Source organism: Magnolia sinica, chromosome 7 (assembly GCF_029962835.1).
Source record: "Magnolia sinica isolate HGM2019 chromosome 7, MsV1, whole genome shotgun sequence".
Classification (NCBI taxonomy): domain Eukaryota; kingdom Viridiplantae; phylum Streptophyta; class Magnoliopsida; order Magnoliales; family Magnoliaceae; genus Magnolia; species Magnolia sinica.
Window position 1 is genome coordinate 94953997 of NC_080579.1, and position 12392 is coordinate 94966388.

The window sequence follows — 12392 nt, forward strand, 5'->3', positions numbered from 1 at the left end:
CAGGGCTCACTGTTAATATGCCATCCAACCCGTTCATAAGGTGATTCCCACCGTGATAGAGGGACCCAAAAATAAAAATATTGGCCTGATTCAAAACTTGTGGGCCCTAAGAAGATTTGATGGTGGGAATTCAATCCCCACTGTTTATTATGGTGTGACCCACTTGAGTCTTGGATCTGCATCATTTTTGGGCTGTCCTGCTAACTTGAGCTGATGAAATTGATGGACGTAGTGGATTTCACATTGGTGGATCCACAGAGCCTTAGCTCACAAGAATGCCCTGTAACATGGAAACTTGCATCCGAGATTAAGGCCACCATCACATCAGGCGCGCCGCGTAGATCAAAGCTGATGGACATCCAGATATACCTCACGCATGTGCAACACCGCTACACGTGTGGGAGAGTAGGACGTGAAGCAATGCTCTCACAGGCAACTATATCAGGTCTCAATGATCCAAACCGTTGATACGGTGGCCCCCACCTCGAATTTGAATAGACCAAAGGGGACGCGGATTGCGTCCTAACTCCGCCCGACTCCAGCTGGGAACGGGCAGGAGATTTGAGTGGCCACCGTGATGTATGGATCTTATCCATACCGCCCATCCATTTTTCCGTATCATTTTTGATAGAATCCCAAAAATGAGGCAGATCCAAGGCTCAAGTGTACTACACCACAGGAAGCAGCGGTGATAATGATTCTCACCGTTGAAACTTTTATATGGCCACCGTGGTGTTTATTTTCCATCCAACCTATTCATTAAGTTATATAGACCTCGATGAAGAGAAAACACAAATATCAGCTTCATAAAAAACTTCTATGGCCCTCAAGAAGTTTTCAACGATAAGAGTTTGATCCCCATTGTGTAGTCCACTTCAGCCTTGGCTACCTCATTTTTGGTCTTTTAAGCTAAAATGATACGAAAATATGGATGGACGGTGTGGATAAGATCCATACATCAAGGTGGCCACTCAAAGTTCCTTCCCGTTGCCGGCTGGAGACGGGGGCGGGTAGGACGCAATCCGCGTCCGACCAAAAGATTTAAAAGACCTTTGAATGGAATAATTAAAGCCTTTCATCATTTGACTCCTTTTCTTTCAACGTGGACGGTCTTGTTAACCTTTGAATAATCAAAGGGGTTCCACTATTCCAATTTGTGAGATTTATTTCCCATCATCAGCAAGTCCATCATATTAACGGTTTGGATCGTTGGAAAAGGCATAGGATCCAACGGTTAAAGCCCTATGAATGGCATAGCTGTTATATCTAGCATCATACTGCGATGATCCAAACCGTTTATATGATGCGGCTCACAGAGAATGCGTGGCTTACATAATTACATTTACTTATTATCATTTGATCATGGACCATCTATTTTACTGCTCTTTCATGGGCTTATCTTGGGGAATTTCATTGGGTATGTCACCCATCCATGATGAGGCCCATCATCTATATGGTCTGGATCATTGCAACATGAATGGTTTGGATCATCGCAACATGAGCCTGAATCCAATGGCTACGGTCGTGACATTTTCTAAAACAATAGCACTAAGGACTCACTGTAGCACACCTCTGCCGGATCCATAATTTCGGGTCCTATGCTTCCTACAACCGCCGTAGGCACTGTGTATACATACATGGGTAAACTCCCTGAGGTCATGATAAATAAGAGCTCATTTAACTCGCTTGGCTCGACTCGATTGGAAAAAGCTTAATTTTACTCCATTCGAAAAAAGCTCAAATTAACTTGGTTTGAAAATGAATTCTACCTAAGTCGTGCTGATTTTAGAGCTTCAAGCTTGTCAGGGGTGGAATCAATTCCCGGCTGCCATTTTGGATCCAGTGAGAAATTGAAGGTGCACTTTGTATGTTTGAGAAAATATCGGACATACTTAAACTCAACTTGAATGACTCAAGTTGCTAATTGAGCCAAGTTGAGCTGATTCTCATCTAATTTTTTTATCCACATCACCTATTCATTTTTTCATGCCGTTTTAGTGCATGATCACAAAATGAAATAAATCAAAAGCTCAAGTGGATCATACTAAAAGCTCAAGTGGACCTTGTTAAAGTAAGCAGTGGAGATAAGATAATGAAGCCTGTTGGGGACAAAAGATACAGAGTTCGAAGACTCGGACTTAATGCCTCGGATCGCCAAAGGATGTGTCAGATCCGAGGCATGGTTCACTAAACCGAGACAGAAGTTAAGTCGGTTCGGACGACACATCAGCAATCCGGGCATGCATCAGGCCGATCTTCTTATCAGATCGGCCAGCGCAAGATAAAGCCTCATCCCGAATATCTTGGGATAAGATCCCCGACCCCGAAGCTCACGGGATCGGATGAAGACTGGAGATGGGCACGATCCTATCTCCGTGATACCAAGAGATGATCCCGCACACGATATCAGGAGGAGAATCCTCGTACGATTAAATGCTCCACAAGCTATAAAAGAGGAACCTCCATCGTCTTATGAGGTAGGCAAAAATTCTTTCTCAAAACCCCTCAATACATTTAGACCCAGAATCCAGGCCTGACTTTGGCATCGGAGGGTCCCCTGCTCAAGCTAGGGTCTCCTTTGTCCTCTTTCCGTGCAGGTATACGAAGGTCTAAGAGGACGAACCAGATTTTTGCATCAACAGTTTGGCGCCGTCTGTGGGAACCGTACAAAAAAGTCATCTCATATTTCTATATTGAATTCCATGGTGATGACTAGAAGGACGGTCCCAGAAGAAGATTTGAACGAGATTGCGATTACAGGGCCAGCGGGTCCAGTCGCGGTCCCCGCAGCCCAGAACCCACCTAACAACCGCCAACGAGGAGCGACCAGAACAAGCAACAATCAGCGGGGTCACAACGATGGGCGGTTGGACCAGGAGGTTCAAGAAATCCGGTCTGATATGAATATGATAAAGCAGATGCTGGAACGAATGTATCAGCAGCAAATGCAGCCACTCCCGCATCCTCAAGGGGAGACAGCGCACGTACCGACTGCGGCGGTTGATCCTCAACCTTCCGCGCCGCAGTCTTTCCGGCCGAGCCAACCCCAAGGCGAATCAGAACCATCTCCAGCGCAGTCGGCCAACGCTTCCCTGCCCCCGACCGATCTTCGACACGAGATAGAGCGAAGAAGGCGCAACCGCCCTTCCATGGAAGGCACGGCAGAGAGCAGTGAACCTTGGAAAGCCGATATTCAAAATTTTAAAAGAGAAGTGCGGGAAGAAATGGCGAAAGAGATGACGGACATGAAGCATAGCCGGAATATGTATTCGACCAGATCCGAGGCAAAGGCGTCCCCCTTTGTGGACTCGGTAATGAAGGCTCGGTTGCCCGAGAGGTTTCGATTACCTCAAATCACTCCTTTCACCGGCAAGACCGACCCGACGGAGCATATCGAATGCTTCACAACCTATATGGAGCTCCACGATGCCTCGGATGCGGTAATGTGTCGGGCCTTTTCTCATACATTGACCGATGTAGCTCGACTGTGGTTCAAACAGTTGAAACCAAAGTCCATCAGCTCATTCGTTGAGCTGAGCGACGCCTTCCTCACCAACTTCATCGGTGGAAAAAAGAAATTGAAGCCCCCTGCACATCTGAACAACATAGTTCAAAAGCAGGGAGAGCTATTGAAAGATTATATCAAGCATTTCAATTTCGAATCCCTTCAGGTTCGAAAACATTCAGAAGAAACGGCTCTCAATGCGCTCATGCAAGGAGTTAGAGATAAGTCATTCCTGGCATCTCTAGACAAAACTCCGCCCGATACTCTGGCAGAATTTATGGCACGGTTGGATAAGTATGCAAACGCCGAAGAAACGCGAATTCTGCGTGAAACTAAAACTTTGGTCAAAGAGTCAGCCAAAAAGGAAGCCGACTCGGTCGGAGGAAGGAAACGCAAGGATGATCAAGCGCATGATGAGCGAAGGTCAGGCAAACGACCAGATCGAAGATTTTCCACATATACCCCCCTGAACAAGACTCAGGAACAGGTATTGATGGAAATCAAAAGCGAAGGCTTTGTCAACTGGCCCAGTAAGCTCAGGAGTAATCCTAATCGGCGGGATAAGGATAAATACTGCCATTATCACCGTGATCACGGGCATAACACAAGTGATTGCCGTCACCTAAAGGAAGAGATCGAACGACTCATAAAGGACGGTCGACTCAAAGAACATGTGGTTAAAGCTGGGGTAGCTGAGGGACGTCCGACAGAGAGTCAGCCTATGGAAGAAATTCGGACAATTATCGGCGGTCCGCGAGGTGGGGGCGACTCAAACAATGCTCGAAGGAATCATGCGAGAAAACTTAGTCAGCCTAAGTCCGAGCTTATGATTATAGATCGACCACCAAAGGAGAAGAAAAGGGAATGATATTGCATTTCGTTCACAGAGGAAGATGCCCGAGGTATCTATCACCCCCACGATGACGCATTGATTGTCACCCTGACTATCGCTAACCGAAAAGTGTTCCGGATACTCGTCGATACGGGGTCATCTGCAGACGTGTTGTTTACTCAGGCGTTCGACAAAATGGGGATCGAACGATCCATGCTACGCCCAGTTCGGACCCCATTAATCGGTTTTTCCGGAGGACAAGTACTGTCCGAAGGGATTGTCTCGTTACCACTCACTGCTGGTAGTGCCCCACATCAGACGACGATGATGGTTGAATTCTTGGTCGTCGATCAACCCTCAGTATACAACGCAATACTCGGCCGACCTTCATTGAGTCTCCTCCAGGCCGTGGTATCCACATACCATCTTTCACTAAAATTTCTGACTGAGTCGGGAGTAGGAATTGTCAAAGGAGACCAGCAAGATGCGAGGCGTTGTTATATGATAGCTGTAAAGGGAACCTCCGACAAAAGTCCGATCAACATATCAACGATCGAATCATTGGACCCTCGGGGTGAGAGTCATGAACGAGGGCAGCCGGTCGAAGATCTTATCTCAGTCCCCTTGGTCGAAACAGATGGATCCAAGACGGTACGAATTGGCTCGTCTTTACAGTCCCCCTTGAAAGAAAAGCTGATAGCCCTGCTCCGTAGGTACGCCGACGTATTTGCCTGGTGTCATGAAGATATGCCCGAGATCGACCCCTCTGTGATGACTCACCGACTCAACATCGATCCGTCATATCGACCGATCTGACAGAAGCGACGACCGCTCGGCCCTAAACGATACGCCATCATTGAATAAGAAGTCAACAAACTCCTCCAGGCTAATTTCATAGAAGAAATACACTATCCAGAATGGGTCGCGAATGTCGTGCTTGTAAAGAAATCCAACGGGAAGTGGCGAGTCTATATTGACTATACTGACTTAAATAAAGCCTGCCCGAAGGATAGCTTTCCGCTTCCGAGGATAGACCAGCTAGTAGATAGTACCGCCGGACATGAGCTCCTTAACTTCATGGATGCATATTCAGGGTATAATCAAATTGCAATGCATCAAGCAGATAAATCAAAAACTACCTTTGTCACCGACAAAGGCCTTTATTGTTATCGAGTGATGCCATTTGGTCTGAAGAATGCCGGCGCAACTTATCAAAGATTAATTAACAAAATCTTTGCTCGGCTAATAGGCCGAACTATGGAAGTATACATTGACGACATGCTCGTCAAAAGTATACACGCGGCAGATCATGTGAATGATTTGGAAGAAATGTTTCTCATCCTACGGAAGTTTCGGATGAACCTGAATCCGAGTAAATGTGCTTTTGGGGTGGGCTCTGGAAAGTTCCTCGGTTTCTTGGTTAGTCAGCGAGGAATAGAGGCAAACCCTGAGAAGATAAAGGCTTTGATTGAGATGGAATCCCCTAAAACCATTAAGGACATCCAAAGGTTGACTGGACGAGTCGCAGCACTTAATCGGTTCCTGTCCAGAGTCACGGATAAATGTCTCCCTTTCTTCAAACAGTTGAAAGGAAGACAAACAATGGGTTGGACGGAAGAATGTGAAGCGACATTCCAACAATTAAAATCATATCTCGGTTCTCCACCTCTCTTATCAAAACCCGAATCAGGGGAGTCCCTGCTCCTTTACCTAGCAGTATCCGAGGCAGCGGTTAGCTCGGCTTTGATACGAGAATCCGAAGGAAAGCAACTGCCGGTTTATTACGTCAGCAAAGCGTTATTGCCAGCAGAAACGAGATACCCAAGCTTGAAAAAAGTGGCCTTGGCTTTAATAACTTCCTCTCGCCGACTCAGGCTGTATTTCCATGCTCATACCATCATCGTGATGACCGATCTTCCGCTTCGCCAGGTATTGCAGAAACCAGAAGCTTCCGGCCGACTCACGAAGTAGGCTATCGAACTGAGTAAGTTTGACATTCAATACAGACCGAAGGTAGCAATCAAAGGGCAAGCCGTAGCTGATTTTATTACCGAGGGAACACCACCAACCGAACTCTCGGTCAACGATATGCCAAAGGATGTTGCAGTTCCAACGACAACCGCTCCCCCGACCCTACCCTGCCCTATTCCCTGGAAACTGTTTGTCGACGGTTCTTCCAACTCGAAGGCAAGTGGGGCTGGGGTTGTGCTGGAAACCCCCGATCATACCTATATACAGTATGCCTTACGACTTGGATTCCAAACGTCGAACAATACAGCAGAATATGAAGCATTATTACTCGGCCTCCGACTCGCCGCTAGCATGGGAGTCACGCACCTAAGTGTTTTCAGCGATTCTCAGTTGGTTGTTAATCAAGTTACCGGTGTATACCAGACACGGAAAGACCAATTAAGAGCATACATGGAGAAAGCGAAAGAACTTATCAATGGATTTCAACTCTGTCGTGTCACTCGGATCCCTCGTACAGAAAACGGCAAAGCCGATTTATTAGCAAAGCTCGCCTCCGCCGATGAAGATGATATACCCAGGTCCGTCCCTGTCGAATACGTCGATAAGCCGAGTATAAATGAACCAATTAGCGAGGCCGTCAATACAATCGACTCGGAACCATCCTGGATCGATCCAATCCGCCAATACCTTGACAAGGGAAAGCTGCCTGAAGATCGTGCCGAGGCTCGACGAGTTAAGATCCGAGCCTCCCGTTACACCATACTCAACGGAACCCTCTATAAGAAGGGTTACTACGCTCCGTTGCTGCGGTGCCTCAAACCCAGTGAGGCGAACTATGTATTACGTGAAATCCATGAAGGAATCTGCGGAAACCACTCTGGAGGGCGATCTCTCGCCCACAAGGTCCTACGACAGGGATATTACTGGCCCACTATCCAACACGACGCTCGCAAGCTCGTCCAAAAATGCGACAAATGTCAACGGTTCGCGGCAATTCCGAGGCAAGCCCCGAGGCACTGACGCCGATGACTGGTCCCTGGCCCTTCGCACAGTGGGGTGTCGACATCATAGGTCCACTCCCTATGGGAAAAGGTCAGACCAAGTTTGCTGTGGTAGCAGTGGATTATTTCATGAAGTGGGCCGAGGCAGAGCCATTAGCTAAAATAACCGAGCAGAAGATCACCGAGTTTATATGGAAAAACATTATCTGCTGATTCGGAGTACCCCGTACCATTATTACAGACAATGGAAGGTAATTTGATAATAGGAGCTTTCGCGAGATGTGCGACAACCTCGGAATCAGAAACGTCTATTCTTCACCTCATCATCCTCAAACTAACGGACAAGTTGAGGCGGTTAACAAGATTATCAAGCAACATCTTCGGACCAAGCTTGACCGGGCCAAAGGAGCATGGGCCGAAGAGCTCCCGAAAATTCTTTGGGCTTACCGAACTACAGCTCGAACCGCCACAGGAGAAACTCCCTTTTCGCTCGCGTATGGCTCGGAAGCCGTCACTCCCGTTGAAATTAGATTACCTTCGGCTCGAATCACTTCGTTCAATGCGGAAGAAAATGAAGAACTCCTTACACTCGGGCTCGACCTTCTGGACGAACAAAGGGAAGTGACGCGGCTGCGCACGGAGGCACGACAACGACAAGTGGCTCGATTCTACATTACCCGAGTTAAGATCAGGAGGTTTCGAATGGGAGATATGGTTCTCCGAAAAGTGTTTTTCAATACCAAGGAATTTGGATCGGGTACGTTGGGACCCAATTGGGAAGGACCCTATATCGTCTCGGACACCATCCGACCAGGAACGTATCGACTAGAAGATCTAAACGGACAATCATTGCCTCATCCTTGAAACGCTGAGCACCTCAAGATTTACTATCCTTAGCTCGGTACTCAATGTTTAAAGACTCTGAACTAAAAAAGATTAAAGCCAAGTCAAATGAATAAAACTAAGCATTTTCTTTCATTCATCAACCACATGCGAGTACAACATGTGAATACATCAATTTAAAAAAAAAACACAAGGGGCCCTGGTTACTGTCCTCCGGTAGGAAGGGTACCCGAAGCATTCTCGCATGTACCGGCCTCATCCCCAACAGTGACTTCAGCAGCGGCGTCCGGATTCTCGGATTCCGAGGCTCCTCCACCCTCGATTTCTGAGAGATCAAGGTCAGGAAAAGATTTCTTTATGTCTTTGACACATTCCAGAAATCCGCTTTGGAACAAGCGATCTCTCTCATCCTCGAACTCCGCTGACTCAAGAAAAGCTTGGACGGCTTGGTCCCTAGCCTTCTCAGCCTCCCGAGTCTTCTCGTTGGCCTGCTGAATATGCCCCGCTGCCTCAAGCTTAGCCCGAGCCAAGTCATCTGCACAAGAAGCATAGACTGCGAGAACTCGTCGGTTCTCTTCTTCAGCTCTGGAAAGGAGAGCCAATACCCGAGTAACCTCGGCTTGCGCTTCATCAAGGGCTCTCCTGGAGAAAGCCGCCTCTGCTTTTGCGTCTTCGGCAGCTTTCCGGGCAAGGGTCGCCTCGCCTATCAGAACGCCGACCCGAGTTTCGGCATCCTCGCGTCGCCCTTCGGCTTCCGACAGAAGAGTTCGCAGCCGATGAGTCGAAGATAACTCTTTGCTGGCCTTAACCAAACAAGGAGCGAGTTCAAAAAGCACCCTTGCTGCATGGCCGATGGTTTGCGATGAGGGAGCGTTGTAGAGACTGATGAACTCTTTTTCGCTCCCATGGGCTAAGGCCCAGGGAACCATCCCCGACACCACCTTCTGTAGGACGAACGGCCCTTCTTGGTTCGTTTCCTCCCCTCTGGAGGATGCAGCCCTCGTCTCTTCTTCTCCTCTGGAAGACGCAGCCCTAGTCTCTTCCTCCTGTCTCGGAACATCCATCGCAACGTGTCCCGAGTCGGGTGCCGCCTGAGGTTCCGAGGCTGCGGCCACCGTCACTTCCACCCTTTCTTCCGGGTCAGAAATTACGACGACAGTAGGGGCAGAAGAACTCGCAGGCTCCTTCTCCTTCCGCACCACTCTTTGTCTCTTCGGCGGCCGAGGCTCCGACAAAAGAACTGATCGCGGAGGAGCCTTTAACTTCGAAACCGCCCTAAGAGGAGGACGAGCTCCAGTCATTTCCGGGGGGGCCGATTCGGGAACAATCCTGAGATGGGGTCGAGCTTCGGGCAAATCTAAAAATATATAATAAAAAAAATGAAGTAAGTCGGGAAAAATTCAGAAGATACATAAAGATACATTTTCAATTACCTGTGACGGCCGAGTCTGAGCAACGATGGTTTGACGCTCACATTGTAAGAGCAATGATCCAACCTATCTGCCCGATCCAACGTCCTCAACTCTTTGATCCGAACCGAAGCACTGGAGCCGAGCTTTGGCCGCTTCTTCGGAATATCACGTCAGACTCAGAATATTACTAAAATAAAGAAGGGCAAGAGAGAAGACCCAAGTCACTGCTCTGGAACGCCCGAGGAACACGAGCCTCGCAGGACCCGGACTCAGCCCTCCCAGCGACCACAAGCCCAAAACCAACGTTCTCTCCAATGTTTGTTGGAAGTGGGAGGGTCGATTATAAGGAGCCGCCTCCGCCCCGCCAAGCAGCGAACATAAAAGCCGGGGTAGTTCGGGTTCACGCGCACTTGGTATAAGTGGAGAAATTCGACGACTGTATGTTCCATCTCAGCCCACAACACCGCACACCCGAATAAGTTCCTCCACCCATTCGGAACTATTTGCCCTGGGGCAATCTGAATACAAGATAAAACTCCCCGGACAATGGCCTGAAGGGGCAAACGCAAGCCGCATTGCATCGAGACTTGGTAGATCGCGACCGCCCCAGCAGGAGGATGATCCGGCAAGTCATTCGGACGGGGGAGAAGTGATAATCGATTCGGGGATGTGATACCCGATTCGGATTCTGTCTAAATCCGCCTCAGTTAAAACTGAAGGAACCGGTTTGCTTAGATCATCCCCCGATCCTTCTCCTTCAAACTCGGCGTGTGCCGACTTATCAACAGGAACCGGCCCAGAGGTTCCCTCGGCAATCAATATTTCCTCTTCCTCCTCCTCTTCTTCCTCCATGCCCCTTGAAAAATTAGGCCTTCCCGGGCGGGTTATTAAAGACGACCCACCACGAGAAGGATCAACGGAAGCAGGGCGCTCCGCCGGAGCTTCAGTGACCCTCTCAGAAAGAAAAGCAGCGTTCGCATCAACTGCTATCTCTGTCAGTAAGGAAGGCGATTCCGCAACATTCCAAAAACGTTGCGCTTCACCTTCATCTCCGGAAACTCCCTCCTGGGGACTTCGAGAACCTCTAGCCGCCATTATCACTAAATAAAGAGGAAGGGGAGACTCACCGGAGGGAGGAAGGAAAACGAAAATGGCGAAAGGAGCCGCTGACAGTTAAGAAAGAGGAAAGGAAGAAGACGAAAGACCGAAAAAGCTCCAAAGGAAATGCAAAGCAGGAATGGCAGTAGAAGTTCGAAATGCGGGACCCCCACCATTTTATAAGATTGCCATGTGGCGGAAGCAATTAATGGGGAAATGATTCGACGCCTGCATCGACTCCCCCACTCGACACGTGGCGTACGTCGACTGACGACAATAATGCCCTTGCTACGTGTCCAACCCTCATTGGCGGGGTGAGCGATTTGACGGCTGTCGGCGCATGCGATGTCAGAAACTGAACCGTCTCCCGTCAAAGGCGACACAGAATGCATTAAATGACTACTTATTGTCTCGGACTAAGTTATGAACCGACTCAAAACTCGCTATTCCTAAGTGTCATATGAAACACACGGAGTAAGGGGGCTTACTGTTGGGGACAAAAGATACAGAGTTCGGAGACTCGGACTTAATGCCTCGGGTCGCCAAAGGATGTGTCAGATCCGAGGCATGGTTCACTAAACCGAGACAGAAGTTAAGTCGGTTCGGACGACACATCAGCAATCCGGGCATGCATCGGGCCGATCTTCTTATCAGATCGGCCAGCGCAAGATAAAGCCTCATCCCGAATATCTTGGGATAAGATCCCCGACCCCGAAGCTCACGAGATCGGATGAAGACTGGAGATGGGCACGATCCTATCTCCGTGATACCAGGAGAGGATCCCGTACACGATATCAGGAGGAGAATCCTCGTACGATTAAATGCTCCAGCAGCTATAAAAGAGGAACCTCCATCGTCTTGTGAGGTAGGCAAAAATTCTTTCTCAAAACCCCTCAATACATTTAGACCCAGAATTCAGGCCTGACTTTGGCATCGGAGGGTCCCCTGCTCAAGCCAGGGTCTCCTTTGTCCTCTTTCCGTATAGGTATACGAAGGTCTAAGAGGACGAACCAGATTTTTACATCAACAAAGCCCACTGTTGAAATCTTCTTAGGACCCACTATAATGTTTATTTTCTATCAAATTTGTTAATAAAATTACATAAAGATGAGACAAAAACTTCTCTATACCCAGATCCATAGCTTTGGTGGTAGGCTGAGTGAAAGATAACTGTTTCAATAACGAGGCCTTGGTAACTATTCCCCGGTGGGGTGGCTAACAGTGAAGTGTAAACTGACGGTGAGTGTACTAACTAGCTAACGGAAAGAAAACAAAAAAAAAAATCCAAAATTTCTCAATCCCCTGTGTATTTTCTGTATAATGACATGGTAAAATAGATAAACGCCGTATATAAAACACATACATCATGATTGGGGCCACAGAATTTTGCCGCGTTACACTATGCCGACATCGGCGCTGTTTTCTACGCTACGCAATCCGACTCTGCTTATAGACGGTGATCCCGTACAACACCCGTTATAAGCAGCGGGTGAAAAAAGCGAAGCTATGTAATGTCTACCATGTTTATTATTTAAAACCCACCCCGTTTATCAGATGAGAAAAACTATTTATACCGTACATACATATTATGAATATTATTTTATAGTAATATGAGTCACATGAGTGGGAAAAAAAACTCATGTGGCCCACGTGAGTTTTTTTTTTTTATCATGTTAATTTTGTATTCTCTCGTCATCCTGTTAATTAAAACCTGATTAAAGCGTTTGATA